This window comes from Azolla caroliniana, unplaced genomic scaffold (assembly GCF_043228905.1).
Source record: "Azolla caroliniana isolate FFs.n. ecotype wild unplaced genomic scaffold, voAzoCaro1.0.p SCAF_17, whole genome shotgun sequence".
Classification (NCBI taxonomy): domain Eukaryota; kingdom Viridiplantae; phylum Streptophyta; class Polypodiopsida; order Salviniales; family Salviniaceae; genus Azolla; species Azolla caroliniana.
The window spans coordinates 13,558,137-13,574,102 of record NW_028230452.1 but is presented as its reverse complement, the minus strand read 5'-3'; positions in this window follow the sequence as shown (position 1 = coordinate 13,574,102).

Here is a 15,966-nt window from a genome sequence, read left to right as displayed (position 1 = left end):
CATCATCAGTACTTGCTGAAGAGGCAAATTCAGCAGCAAAAATGACCTTTGATGATAGGATCAAACTACATTCATGCACATTCAAGGCCGAAATGTGTATTCGATCATAGATGCAAGTTTTGCAAGAATCGGATGTTCAAATAACAGATAACTTTCACATGGCTTATGAAGAACTAAAATTTAATCTAGATGATCTTGTTGGTGAAGACGAGGTAATAGATTACATGTTACGTGATAATCATGGGAGATCAGGTGTGCATACCTTTTAATTCATTCTTTAAGTTTATTTTTCATTACTAGTTTTTTACTTATTTGATGTTTTTTATATGTACATGGTATAGGAATCATGATACTTTTTCACAAGTCCATGAAATGCAAGTTGCAATTGGAGATCCTCGAAGACATTGTAATTTGTTATTACTTTTATGAATTTGTTATTATTATTTTATTACTAATTACTTCTTTTACATATTTTATACTTCCAGGAATCCGTAATTCAAGCTGAAAGTAAACATTGGAAACTAAAAGAGGAGCATTAGTTTATGTAGAGGTTTTTCACATTTTTCTTATATTTTTGACTTTGTTGTAAATGGTGGATACAAATTTAAATGTTGACGTGAACTGTATATGATCGATTGTTGGTCATAAGCTCTAGGATTTCATTCCAAAAAACTTTTAGTTTTTTGTGTATTATCTATACATTCTCCACAAAACTTTAATATCAAAAAATTTCTGATTATTATGGTATTCTTCTTCAAAAAACATTTAAAATGTCTAAATTTCTGTTTTTCTTTCTCTAATTCGTTTTGTTTATTATTATTTGTCTTTGGTTTTGTTTTTATGTTTATCTAACCTCTACTTATGTTTATTATGTCTAACGAATCTCTGGTTCTAGTTTAGATGTTGCAATGTCTTTTGTTACATTTTTTTAAAGTGGTTTGGTTTGATTTAGTTTTGGTTTTTTCGTAAATGGTTTTGTTTGGTTCTGATTTTTTCATAAATGCTTTGGTTTGGTTCTAAATTGTTCCTAAACGGTTTGGCTTAAATGGTTTGGTTTCTCATACTTCTTAAATGGTTTGGTTTAAATGGCTTCAAAATGTTCAAACGGTTTGGTTGGGTTTTTTTTCTTAATAAGTGATTTGGTTTGGTTTGGTTTGGTTTCAAGGCCAAAAAACCGAACCGGGCCCATTGCTACTGACAACAACGAATCAGCTCACTCACTTGACAGTGAGCTCAATGGCTTTGATGTGCCTATCACAAGGACACTTGGTGTAAAGAAATTCCTTGCCATAGCAAATGAAAAACTCCGACACTCTACCCGTGAGAAGAATCTAGTTAGATGATTCACCTACAATGACTACATTGCATACTACTATGCCTTTATGATGAAGGTGGCAGTTGTTCATGGATCGGAAACCTTGGCCGAAGCCACTAAAGATCCGTGATGGGTCAAAGAGATGAATGAGGAGATGCAAGCTCTCAGTAAGAATGAGACATGGGATCTTGTCCCCCACTCACCTCAGCAATCGGTTGCAGATGGATATACAAGGTGAAGTATAATGTTGACAGCTCCGTCAACCGTCACAAAGCTCGTCTCGGAGCAAAAGGTTACATACACACATGGAGTCAATTATGAAGAGACATTTGCACCGGTGGCAAAGATGACAACTATGCAGATTGTGATAGTGCTTGAGTAGTGAAAGGGTGGCACCTCCATCAAATGGATGTAAAGAACGGCCTTAAGCAGCATGGCACTCGAAGATAACACAATACCTTCACCAAATTGGCTTTCAAATGTCTAAATTTGACAACTCTCTCTATGTGAGGAGAAATTCCGGAAGCTTGATCTTCATCATCTTCTACATGGATGGCTTGGTGATTGGTGGAGAACACATAGCAGACATCAATAAGATCAAGATGCTTCTATCTGGAAAATTAAAAATGAAATATATGAAGGGGCTCCATTACTTCTTTGGTATAGAAGTAATTTGAACTCCGAACGGTATCGTGATCTCCCAACGACACTACATTTTGAACCTACAGTATAAGTTCTAAATGATTGAGTGAAAATATGTGGCAACTATTACCCATATAGGTGTATGGGAGGGTTAGGTGTAATGTGGAAGGTGGTGTGTAAGGTGTAATATGAAATGTGAATGTGTGAGTGTTAGGTGGGGTAAGTAGGTGTACGTCCATTCGGATTTTGTAATGATTAGATCTTATTCTATTTAAACCCCACCCATGGGGTATGAAAAAAGAGGAAAAATATATTGAAGTTACCCTCAAACCGTGTTTGTCTCAATTCTTTCTCTCTCTATCTCTCTGTGCATATCTCCCTCTCTCCTCTCTCACATTCAAAATCCCTTGGGAGGGGGGTGGACCCAAACTTGGCTCCACCCCCCACCCATAAACAACAACCCCTCTCAACCGGAACCTAAAGATAGTTGCAACCTTTGTCACAAAAGAGTGTGACCTGACTCATTATCGACAACTGGTCGGAAGTCTGATCTACCTTACCATTACCCGGCCCAACCTCAATTATCTGGTCGACCTCCTTAGCCAATTCATGCAAACACCTCGCGACATTAATTTCGATTGTGCTAAGCGAATGTTAAGGTATGTAAGTAGTATGATGGATTACAACATTCTCTACAAAACAGTTACTCCTATTCGACTCGAAGGGTACACACATGCCGACTGGGCCGGCTATAAGGCGGATAGACGATCGACCTCCGGATTTGTTTTCTCCCTCGGCAACAGAGCAATATCGTGGAGAAATAAAAAGCAGTTGACCATTGCACTTTCGAGCACAAAGGTAGAATACAAAGGCACAGTTGTGGCTATATGTGAAGCCATATGGCTTAAGCAAATCCTGAAAGACCTTAGCATCTCCATCAACGACCCAATTCTAATCTATTGTGACAATCTTAACATCCACTTGGCTTAGAACCCAGTATTTCATGCTCAGACAAAGCACATCGAGGTGCACTACCACTTCATACGGGAATGTGTCATTGTAGGGGATGTCGACCTTCAACATATCAATACCAATCCTCAAACAATTGACATCTTCACGAAAGTTTTGGGGACCAACAAGCTTCGACAATTTTCGATTGAGCTTGGCCTTTCGACCTACGACTTGTAAAGCTTGAGGGGGAGTGATAGCCGACCTAACAGCTAACTCAGTCATGACATAGTTGAGCTTGAAGGGGCGTGTTGAGAATCAAACTCAACCTAAGTCTAGTGTGTGAACACACCTTTTGAGAATGTATGAACATTCAAAGGTCACCACTACTTTCTATGACACATAACTAATGAGTTTCTATATTCCCCATGACACATAACTAATGAGTCTCTAGAGAGAGAGATAGTTCTAGTGAGATAATGTAGAGAGAGGGTGCCTTTATATAAAGGGAAAAGTACCAAGATACCCCTAGAAGTTCATCTATTTACCAGAATGCCCCTGGAAGTGACAAATTTACCAAACTACCCCTATATCCAAAAAATTACACTTTATAAAGTAATTATACACTCAAATCTTTGGTAAATAGGGCTAGTTCGGGTCCATTTCTTCTATCTTTGGTAAATAGGGCTTGTAGATTTGAGTGTATAATTACTTTATAAAGTGTACTTTTTTGGACATAGGGGTAGTTTAGTAAATTTGGAACTTCCAAGGGTATCTTGGTACTTTTCACTTATATAAAACACCTCCCCCCTTCCTTTGTATTTGGTTGATTGTTAGTTTGTTTTCTTATTCTTTGATTAATATACATTTGAGTCTTTTGTCTTCTACCTATCTTTTGTGTCTTCTCCTCTCTCTCTCTCTCTCTGCGATATGTTTAATGATGCATTGCAACATGGTATGCCGTACGATTGGACTACAAATTGGATCAAACCTTTACATAAAGGTGGAGATATAAATAATGTAAACAACTATCGAACCATCATGGTTGGCTCATTAATGGCAAAACTATTTGGATGTATAATGGAATCAAAGATAAGTGTATGGGCTGAAAAAAGTGGTAAGAGAGCTTATGGACAAGCTGGCTTTCGGAAACACCATAGCACCATTGATCACCTTATCACCCTTCGAGTATTAACGGAGGAAAGTCGCCTTAGAGGTAAAGGTTTATATTGTTTCTTTGTAGACTTCAAGAAAGCTTTTGATATGGTACCTCGTGAGCATCTTTGGAGGCGAATGGAAGAACTTGAGGTGCCAAGTGAATATATGCTTGCAATTTCCCGAATTTATGAGAAGGTTATATGTTGTGTGCGCATGAGAGATAAACTTTCAGATTTTTTCAAAAGCACTATTGGTGTTAAGCAAGGATGCCCACTCTCACCAACACTATTTGGTCTATGCATTGATGAATTGGAAGAAATGGTTACCAAGTTTGTAAAGGAAGAATGTGTTGAAGAAATTGTCATTGGGAATGTTGTGATTATGCTTTTGCTATATGCAGATGATGTAGTGCTTTTTGCAAATACTTTAGGAGATGCACAAAAGCTTATGAAGGCATTGGAAAAATTTTGCATGCATACTAAATTAAGTGTCAATAGCTCTAAAACAAAGATTATGCTTATGAAGAGCCAAAAAAGAGATAAACCATGCATTATGTACAACAATGAGCCACTTGAATGTGTGGAAAGCTTCAAATATCTTGGCCTTGAAGTTCCTTCAAATCATAGATGGAAGGAATGTGCTACACGCCGCTTAGAGGCGGGCAAGCGAGCATACTATGCATTTGAGAACACATGCAATCTTGGAGATATTAAGTGTTGGGTCCTCAAGAAATATCTTTTCGACACTTTGGTGACACCGGTTCTTCTCTATGGGGTGGAAGTATGGGGCGGTAGCATCCCTAAATCTATGTGGAAAGAGTTTGAAAATGTCCAAAAGCATTTTCTTACCAAGTTTCTACAAGTTAAGAAACAAACGCCCTACCCCCTCCTCCTCCTTGAGACGGGATCGCTTCCCATTGAGATCATGGCCATGGAAAGGGTTGTTGAATACATGCTTAAGGTTCAAAAAAGTCCCTCACATCGACTTCCTAGAATTGCGTGGGAAGCAAGCAAAAAGATCCAAAAGACGCATAAAAGCAAAATTTTGTGTTCCGGTTGGATGCAAGATATAGAAAAATGGTTTGGTAGATGGGATGCGAGACACTTGCTTCATGATGCATCATTAGATTCCTCTGTAAATGAGGCATTTTTGCAACGCCAATGTATCATGACATGGGACAAATGTGGAGGCTCACGCTTCACACATTATACTACACATGTCGCACCTAACTACAAAACCATATTCTTCGCGGAACGGGGAAATCGTACACATCCATACATGTTAGAGCCCATACCGTTATCTTCCATTCGAACCATTGCTTCCATGCGACTTAGCTCACATGCATTGCGATGTGAAACAGGGCGTTGGGGTACAAGTGATGAGAGTGGTCGGTTATGCGCACTTTGCCCTAAACAAGTTCGCGAGTCTGAGTATCACACTTTGATACAATGCTCTGCCTTTGATCATATTCGACCATGCTTTACACATCTCTTCGATCGAGCCCAATCTTTGCATGAATTCCTCTCACAACCACAATGTGCACTCTCGATTGCAACATTCATTGGTAAAGTTCTTGAACATCGAGAGTCACTACTCACTTTCACACATATCACGTGAAATGTAATATTTTTGGTCTCATAGGTCATATTTGACCTCCGAAGACGATAATATAATCTATCTATCTATCTATCTATCTATCTCTCTCTCTCTCTTACATGTAGAAAACATAACGGAAATAGTGTGATTGTCTATGTGCTACTTTCCGAAGGTATTTTGGATTGTATACATAAATTCTCACTTGGTGAATGGACACCGGAATCCAATCGTAGGCCAAGTTTATGTATTGATCTCAAATGTATGCATAGGTTTGATTGTGAGAAGGCTATTGAAGATAATAAACAACCGCACTTGAGCATGAACCTTAAGCAAGTGCCCATGTATTCCAAGATGGTTGAGGATATGTTACAAATGACCAAGACACAACATAGTGCCACACTAGAATGAAAATGGGAAGCTTTCAAGAAAGTCATTCTCTCATGTACAAACAAATGTTTTTCGACCAACTGCACATCTTGGAAATGCACCAAGAAACTTAGGAAAAACTGGTTTGATAAAGAATGTCGTGAAGCTCGAAAGTGCCTTATGGTTTTGGATGTAGTTAAGGATAAAGAGAATTACCAAAAGCATTTGCATGTGTATAAAAGGCTTATTAAAAGAAAGAGAAGAATATGGGAAGTTACTCAACAATTTATCGAAACGCAAGAGAAAGCACATGCATGTGCTAAATTTTGGGGAAATCTAAAGGGGAAACGTGTTGAGAGTTATGGTGACTTAACTATTCACGACTTGTCTATGCATTGTAAGAATTTATATGAGTTATCTCTTGCCGGAAAGATGATGTGTTATGGTTCTCTTTCACATATGTCTCCCTTCTTTACAATTGAAGATATATGCATAGGAATTAAGAAATTGGCCTCTCGAAAGGCAAGTGATCTTCAATGTATAAAGGTTGAAATGCTAAAATGGACAGGAAAAGAAGCACATGTATGGATAAGCGATATGTTTAATGATGCATTGCAACATGGTATGTGGTACGATTGGACTACAAATTGGATCAAACCTTTCCATAAAGGTGGAGATGTAAATAATATAAATGTTGAGAGATCAAGCTCAACTTAGTTTAGTTAGTTAGTCAACCATGTAACTACGTAGTTACCTAGATAGAATCTAGTTAGAAGTGTTGACTATAATGCCTTAAATAGGACCTTGTACTTAAGTGGGATATTCTAGATCCTCCACTCCTAAGTACATTTAATATAGGACTTACACCTTAGTACCTATATTCCACTCACACATGTGCACTCTTGCACATGAGATGTATATATACCTCATTGTGGGTATTTTTGTATTTGATGATGATAATGCTAATTTAATATAGTTACTCATCCCCCAGCTTGTGTTCTTCATAAGTGTATCTCTCTCTCTATCTCTCTTCCTCTCACACATATACACACACATATCACTTAATCTTCTGCTTATCAACTAATCACATAATTAAGTACTAATTAACCCATCCTTAATTACCTAATTCTTAACATGGTATTAGAGCGTGTGGTTTAGAAAATCCACTAAGCCCACCCGACTCCGTAATTGTGTGTTCGAGACGCTGACGAAAAAATCTAGCTATTGGCCACCATAGTGCCGCTATGTAGCACATGTACGCGATCGAAGGAAGAAAAGCAAAAGAAGAGAAGACACAATCAACATGAACACACAAATGGGTAGCTTGCTCCCTAGTGAAAAGCTAGATCGGAGCAATTATTCATCTTGGGAGTACAAGATGACCTAATACCCCGTCGGCCAAGGGTATTGGAGCTACATCAACGGTACTCAAGAAAATCGACCCGACTCAAAGAACGCCGACTACGCAACATGGGAGCAAGCGGTGAGTCGAGTCATGTATTGCTTAGCAACATGTGTCCACAACCACATGCTTAGCCACATTTGAGACGCCAAGACACCTAAAGAAGCGTGGGCGAACTTAAAGAAAATGTTCGCCACCAACACGACCGCTCGAAAGCTTCAACTCCGACAAGAGTTGAACAACATTCGGCAAAAAGACATGTCCATGTCGGACTACACCGCCAAGATCAAGAGCATTTGCGACTCACTTGGCTCCATCAAAATAAATGCCGACGAAGACGAGATGGTTCAAGTATGCTTGGGTGGCCTCACACAATGATTTGATCCATTACGGACGGCAATCTTGGCGAGAAAAAACCCTCCTTCATTTTTCGACCTCCAATCAATGCCATTGGTCGAAGAGAACCACGTCCAAACCAAAAGCAAGACGTCGGAAGGACAAATGTTCTTCTCGAATTCGGACGGTGGCCGAGGAGGAGGTCACGGCAGTAGAAGAGGCCAATTCGGCCCATCACACGAAGGGAATTCAAACCTTCACAGAAGCCATCGAGGAACCTTCAGAAGAAGGGGGAGCTTCCATGCCGAACATGCTCAACAAACGAGGCCCGCAACTTGCAAATAGTGCGGCAAAATCGGCCACTACGAGGTGGAGTGTCGGAAAAAAAGAAGTGAGTCGGCTTCAACAAGTCGACAACTCACAAACTACGCATCGAACTCCAACTACGACAATCATAGCGGAATGTTCACGAATCACGCATCGAATTCCAACTACGACGATCGTAGTGAAATGTTTACAAATTATGCCACGAATTCCAACTACGGCGATCGTGGCGGAATGTTCGTAATGAGGCATAGAGCGAACTCTATGGTGGCCTCTAACTCCGCAAGCACCTCCAATTCGGAAGACGTGTGGTTCGTCGATTCCGACGTCTCACATCACATGACATCCCACAAGGAGTGGTTCAATGACTTGCATACACCGGATTGACTCGGCTTCATAGAGACGGGAGATGACATCACGCACCCCATTCGGCACATTGGCAATGTCCCATTCGGGAAAGAAGGCGAGAAAACTTGCATCAAGAATGTCTTGCACGTGCCCACAATAACGAAGAATTGGTCTCGGTCGGCCAAATCGTGGAGCAAGGCATGCAAGTCCGCTTCAACAATGAAGGTTGTTTCATTGAGAAAGATGGCCGACTCATAGGTAAGGGGCGGAGAGACGGCCGAATGTTCATCCTTGATTCGAACGAGATGAAATCGGCAATGTATGCCAAAGGTCTCAAAACTGAGACAAGCATCGAGTTGTGGCACAAGAGAATCGGCCACATAAACCTCCAACGGCTTAGAGCGATGCAAACCAAGGGAGTCGTCCTCGGACTTCCGGCATTCGAGTCTAAACAAGTCGACCGAGTATGCGAAGTGTGTCAACTCGGCAAACAACATCGACTCCCATTCCCGAAGGAGAGCTCCGCAAGCAAAGGCCTCCTCGACGTCATACACTCGAATGTATGGGGATCGGCTCAAACGCCGACGATTGGCAGATGCCAATACTACGTAACCTTCATCGACGACTACTTGCGCTACACATGGATCTACCCAATGAAGAAGAAGAGCGAAGTGTTCTCCCACTTCCAAAAGCTCAAGGGGCAAGTCGAAAAAGAAACCATTCGGCACATTTGATGCCTACGATCAGATGGAGGCAAGGAGTACTTCTCCGACGAATTCACCTCCTACCTCCAAAGTGAAGGCATTCGGAGAGAATTCTCATGCCGACACACACCCCAACAAAATGGAGTCGCCGAAAGGAAGAATCGGCAAATATTCGAGGTAGCACACACCATGGTGCATGAGAAGCACATGCCAAACTTCTATTGGGCCGAAGCGGCATCCACGGCCGTCTATCTCATGAACCGGTGCACCACTAATGGAGTGCATGAGCTAACTCCATATGAGCTCTTGGTCAGAAGGAAGCCTATCCTGTCGCACCTCAAGGTGTTCAGAAGCATTGCGAATGTACGCATCACAAACGAACAACGACAGAAGCCCGACGCGAAGTCGAAAGAATGTATCCTCATAGGATACTTGTCTGAGAAGAAGGCATACAATTGCTACAACCCTTCTACCCGAGTGGTTCGGGTAAGTCGAGACGTAGTCTTCGACGAGTCCGCATCCTGGTACGCACTAGAGACAACTTCAACTCTGACTACGCTCGACCCGGAATCTGCCGAACAAGAGGTAGAAGATGGGCATCACTTCGAACAAATGTTCGAAGAATGTCCGATTACGGCAAGGCCTAGTGGGCTAGAAGAGCCCCCACGCAACCCAAGCACGTCGCAGCCAAGTACGAACTTGGACAAAGGCAAAGGTAAGATGCTCGAATACGAAGTCGACCACCCCGACGACAGTGATTCGGATGTGTCTGCTCCCTCACTAGACAGTGAGTTCGGTGTAACCATCATGCAGACACCCAGAGCAAAGAAGGCGCTCACATCGGCGAGCGAAAAACTTCGACGCTCATCTAGAGCTGAGAACCCCGTCACTCAGCACGGCTACAACAGTACATGGCCTATCACTATGCCTTCGCGATGAAGGTGGCGGCCGAACAAGAGCCCAAGAGCTCCACCGAAGTGACTCGTAATCCACGATGGGTGGAAGTAGTCGGCCTTCACCCACACACTACAAGCCTTCTTCACCGGCTTGAGGGGGAGGACCCGAGATTGTCACAGCAAAGAAAGCTGAAGGCCGGACGGAAGCCGCACAGAAGCCGACATCGAAAGCCGGACAACGCCAAAAGCCAAAGCGGATGTCAGACGCCTCACACTTGAGCTTGAGGGGGCGTGTTGAGAGATCAAGCTCAACTTAGTTTAGTTAGTTAGTCAACCATGTAACTTCGTAGTTACCTAGATAGAATCTAGTTAGGAGTGTTGACTATAACACCTTAAATAGGACCTTGTACTTAAGTGGGATATTCTAGATCCTCCACTCCTAAGTACATTTAATATAGGACTTACACCTTAGTACCTATATATCCACTCACACATGTGCACTCTTGCACATGAGATGTATATATACCTCATTGTGGGTATTTTTGTATTTGATGATGATAATGCTAATTTAATATAGTTACTCATCCCCCATCTTTTGTTCTTCATAAGTGTATCTCTCTCTCTATCTCTCTTCCTCTCACACATATACACACACATATCACTTAATCTTCCGCTTATCAACTAATCACATAATTAGGTACTAATTAACCCATCCTTAATTACCTAATTCTTAACAGTAAACAACTATTGAACCATCATGGTTGGCTCATTAATGGCAAAACTGTTTGGATGTATAATGGAATCAAAGATAAGTGTATGGGCTGAAAAAAATGGTAAGAGAGCTTATGGACAAGCTAGCTTTCGAAAATACCATAGCACCATTGATCACCTTGTCACCCTTCGAGTATTAATGGAGGAAAGTCGCCTTAGAGGTAAAGGTTTATATTGTTGCTTTGTAGACTTCAAGAAAGATTTTGATATCGTACCTCGTGAGCATCTTTGGAGGCGAATGGAAGAACTTGAGGTGCCAAGTGAATATATGCTTGCAATTTCCCAAATTTATGAGAAGGTTATATGTTGTGTGCACATGAGAGATAAACTTTCAGATTTTTTCAAAAGCATTATTGGTGTTAAGCAAGGATGCCCACTCTCACCAACACTATTTGGTCTATGCATTGATGAATTGGAAGAAATGGTATCCAAGTTTGCAAAGGAAGAATGTGTTGAAGAGTTGTCATTGGGAATGTTGTGATTATGCTTTTGCTATATGCAGATGATATAGTGCTTTTTGCAAATACTTTAGGAGATGCACAAAAGCTTATGAAGGCATAATTTGGAAAAAATTTGCATGCATACTAAATTAAGTGTCAATAGCTCTAAAACAAAGATTATGCTTGTGAAGAGCCAAAAAAGAGATAAATTATGCATTATGTACAACAATGAGCCACTTGAATGTGCGGAAAGCTTCAAATATCTTGGCCTTCAAGTTCCTTCAAATCATAGATGGAATGAATGTGCTCCACGCCGCTTAGAGGCGGGTAAGCGAGCATACTATGCATTTGAGAACACATGCAATCTTGGAGATATCAAGACTATGCTGATGTTTTCGACAAAGTCAAAGCTAGTGTTCTTCCAAAGCATCGGCCGTACGACTGTCCTATTGATCTCCAACCAGGAAAAGAGCCTCCGTGGGGTCCGATTTACAATTTATCACCCATTGAGCTTGAGGTTCTTCGAGAATACATCGAGGAAAATCTTGCACATGGGTTTATTCGACATTCAAAGTCTCCAGCTGGTGCTCCTATCTTTTTTGTGAAGGAAAAGGACGGCTCCCTTCGTTTGGTCGTGGACTATCGAGGCTTAAATAAAGTCACCATAAGGAATAGGTATGCTTTACCTTTAATCTCCAATCTCTTAGAACGCATTGGTGGGGCAAAGCATTTTACCAAAATTGATCTAAGGGGTGCATATAATCTTGTTCGAATTCGGCCAGGAGATGAGTGGAAAACATCATTTTGTACTCGGTATGGTCATTTCGAGTATACAGTCATGCCTTTCGGGCTCACAAATGCACCTGCCGTATTCCAACATATGGCAAATGACATCTTCCGGGATTTCTTGGATATTTTTCTAATCATCTACCTAGATGATCTATTGATTTACTCTAAAACACAGGGGGAGCATGATATACATGTGCGGCAAGTACTTGAATGCCTAAGGAAGTATGGTCTTTACGCCAAACTTGAGAAATGCAGTTTTGATTGCAAACAAGTCGAATTTTTGGGATACACTATTTCATCCCAGGGTGTTTTCATGGACCCGGCAAAAGTCCAAACAATATTGGAATGGAAACCCCCATGCTCAGTTCGGGATGTCCAGTGTTTCCTCGGATTTGCGAACTTCTATCGCAAATTCATACATAATTATTCAAGCATTGTGTTGCCCCTTACTCAACTCACCAAGAAAAATCAAGCATTTTTTTGGAGTATCAAAGCGGACAAGGCTTTTACGCAGCTAAAAGAGGCATTCACATCAACACCCATCCTAGCACATATTGATCCTGAAAAGCCATTTACTATTGAGGCGGATGCATCAGACTTTGCATTGGGGAGTATCCTATCGCAACCAGGCGAGGACGGGCAGATACATCCAGTCGCGTTTCACTCGAGAAAGTTTACTGTTTCGGAGATAAACTATGAGGTGCATGACAAGGAGTTACTAGCTGTGGTCGACTCATTCGAGCAATGGCGTCATTTTCTAGAAGGATCACCTCATCAGATTATCATTTATAGTGATCACAAAAATTTGTCAAAGATTATGTTCGCACTTGTGACACCTGCTGTCGCGCCAAAATACCCCGACATCACCCTTATGGCTTACTACAACCATTACCCCCTCCCAACAAGCCATGGCAGTCTATTTCTATGGATTTCATTATGGATCTGCCACCTTCCAAAGGCTTTGATACTATTTTAACAGTAGTGGATCGGTTCACCAAGATGGCACATTTTGTACCATGTGTAAAGACCATCAATAGTGAAGAAACTGCAGATCTCATTATGCGTGAAGTGTTGCCATCATGGTCTCCCGAATGATATTATTAGCGATCGAGGTCCTCAATTTATCTCACACTTTTGGAAGCACCTATGGGCAGGCCTCAAAATCTCTTGCAAACTCTCTTCGGCTTATCATCCACAAACTGACGGACAAATAGAGCGCACAAATCAAACGCTCGAGCAATATCTTCGATGTTTCATTAGTTATCAACAAGATGATTGGAGTAAAATTTTACATCTTGCTGAGTTTGCATACAACAACACGGTCCACTCTTCTACCAAAGTTACACCTTTCTTTGCCTACACCGGCAACCACCCTCGATGGTGTATACTGGATCTTCCCGAGGTGTCACGAAACCCTAGTGCGGCGCATCACCTCCACCGACTACAACAAATCCAGTTTGAGTTATCGTCACATCTTCAGAAAGCGCAAGCACACCATAAGACCAATGCCGATCGACATCGTCTTAAGTCTCCGTTTAAGGTTGGTGACCGTGTATGGTTGCTTCGTCGTCACATCAAGACTACCCGACCGTGTGCTAAGCTTGACTATCAACGCTTAGGTCCTTTTGTCATCACGGCGCAGATTAATGATGCAACATTTCGTCTTAACCTTCCTGCACATATGCGGCTTCACCCTGTCTTTCATAGCTCTCTTTTGGAACCTTGCCACACCTCTTTAATTCCTGATCGTGTCGTGCCACCATCGCCTTCTGTACAACTTGTGGACGGCCCCGAATACGAGGTAGCTGCTATTCTCGATTCTAAGATTGTGTGCAATAAGCTTTATTATCTAGTTGATTGGCTTGGTTATCCTCCGAGTGATCGCACTTGGGAACCCATCGATAACATTTGTAATGCTGAAGCTCTGGTCAACGACTTCCATCGTCACTATCCAAACAAGCCCGGCCCAACAATGTTAACACCGACTTCCACTCGGCGTTCTCGAAGGAGGGATAGTGTCATGAACACATGACCATTATGGCGTCACCCGGACTTGAACCTCGAACCTTGTAATTCATACTTGAAAACCTCAACCATTAAGATAACTTATTGTTATATGAAACAATAAAAGCTACTTCTTGTATTACATTGATTATTGTAAAAACTCTAGATTATTCTAGAATGTTCTAGAATGTCCTAGAGCATTCTAGGTCTAGAACATTCTAGAACATTCTAGAAATCTCTAAGCTATTCTATAGGAACCTATAAATAAGCGCATACATGTATTCTCAAATCAATTCGAATCAACACCAGTCTTTAGCTCTCATTACATATCTTGTATCCATTCTCTTTCTTTCTCTATCTTATACATCCATTCTTCTCTATCCTTCTTCCATCACTCTATCTTTTATCCTTGGTTCTGACAGAAATATCTTTTCGACACTTTGGTGACACCGGTTCTTCTCTATGGGGTGGAAGTATGGGGCGGTAGCATCCCTAAATCTATGTGGAAAGAATTTGAAAATGTCCAAAAACATTTTCTTAAAAAGTTTCTACAAGTTAAGAAACAAACGCCCTACACCCTCCTCCTCCTCCTGTTGTAGGTTTTAGGGTTAGTCCTCCTTGAGACGGGATCACTTCCCATTGAGATCATGGCCATGGAAAGGGTTGTTGAATACATGCTTAAGGTTCAAAAAAGTCCCTCACATCGACTTCCTAGAATTGCATGGGAAGCAAGCAAAAAGACACATAAAAGCAAAATTTTGTGTTCTGATTGGATGCAAGATATAGAAAAATGGTTTGGTAGATGGGATGCGAGACACTTGCTTCATGATGCATCATTAGATTCCTTTGTAAATGAGGCATTTTTGCAACACCAATGTATCATGACATGGGACAAATGTGGAGGCTCACGCTTCACACATTATACTACACATGTTGCACCTAACCACAAAACCATATTCTTTGCGGAACGGGGAAATCGTACACATCGATACATGTTAGACCCCATACCGTTATCTACCATTCGAACCATTGCTTCCATCCGACTTAGCTCACATGCATTGTGATGTGAGACAACATTGGGGCACAAGTGATGAGCCAACTATGCACACTTTGACCTAAACAAGTTTGCGAGTCTGAGTATCACACTTTGATACAATGCTCTACCTTTGATCATATTCGACCATGCTTTCCACATCTCTTCGACCGAGCCCAATCCTTGCATGAATTCCTCTCACAACCATAATGTGCACTCTCAATTGCAACATTCATTGGTAAAGTTCTTGAACATCGAGAGTCACTACTCACTTTCACACGTATCACGTGAAATGTAATATTTTTGGTCTCATAGGTCATATTTGACCTCCGAAGACGATAATATAATCTCTCTCTCTCTCTCTCTCTCTCACACACACACACACACACACACACAAACACAAACACAAACACAAACACACATCTAATCTATTCCACCTAACATAGATACTCAACATAATTATTTACAGGAATATATTGCATAATGTGTTGAATGTTCATGGATAATGCACAACACAGTCATCAAGAATTGACTATGGTGCAGTTAGATTTGGAGAAAGGTTATGATCATGTTAATTGGTCCTTTGTTTCTGGGTTAATGCATACAATGGGCTTTGGACCATGTTTGTCTCGCCTCATATTTTTATCAAGACAAGATGTAGTGTGTTGAGTCATGCTTAATGGGGGAATTACATAAGATATTACCGTCACAAGATCTTTTTGTCAATGATACCCATTTAGCCTATTGTTGTTTGCTATTGTTACTCATCCCTGGTTAGTGATGTTATCAAGGCTTGCAAAAAATGGTGACATTGTGGGTTTACGCCTTCCATCTGGAGGGCAACTAGTAGCACAAGCTTCAATAAATGATTCTTTCATGTTTCTACAAGCCTCA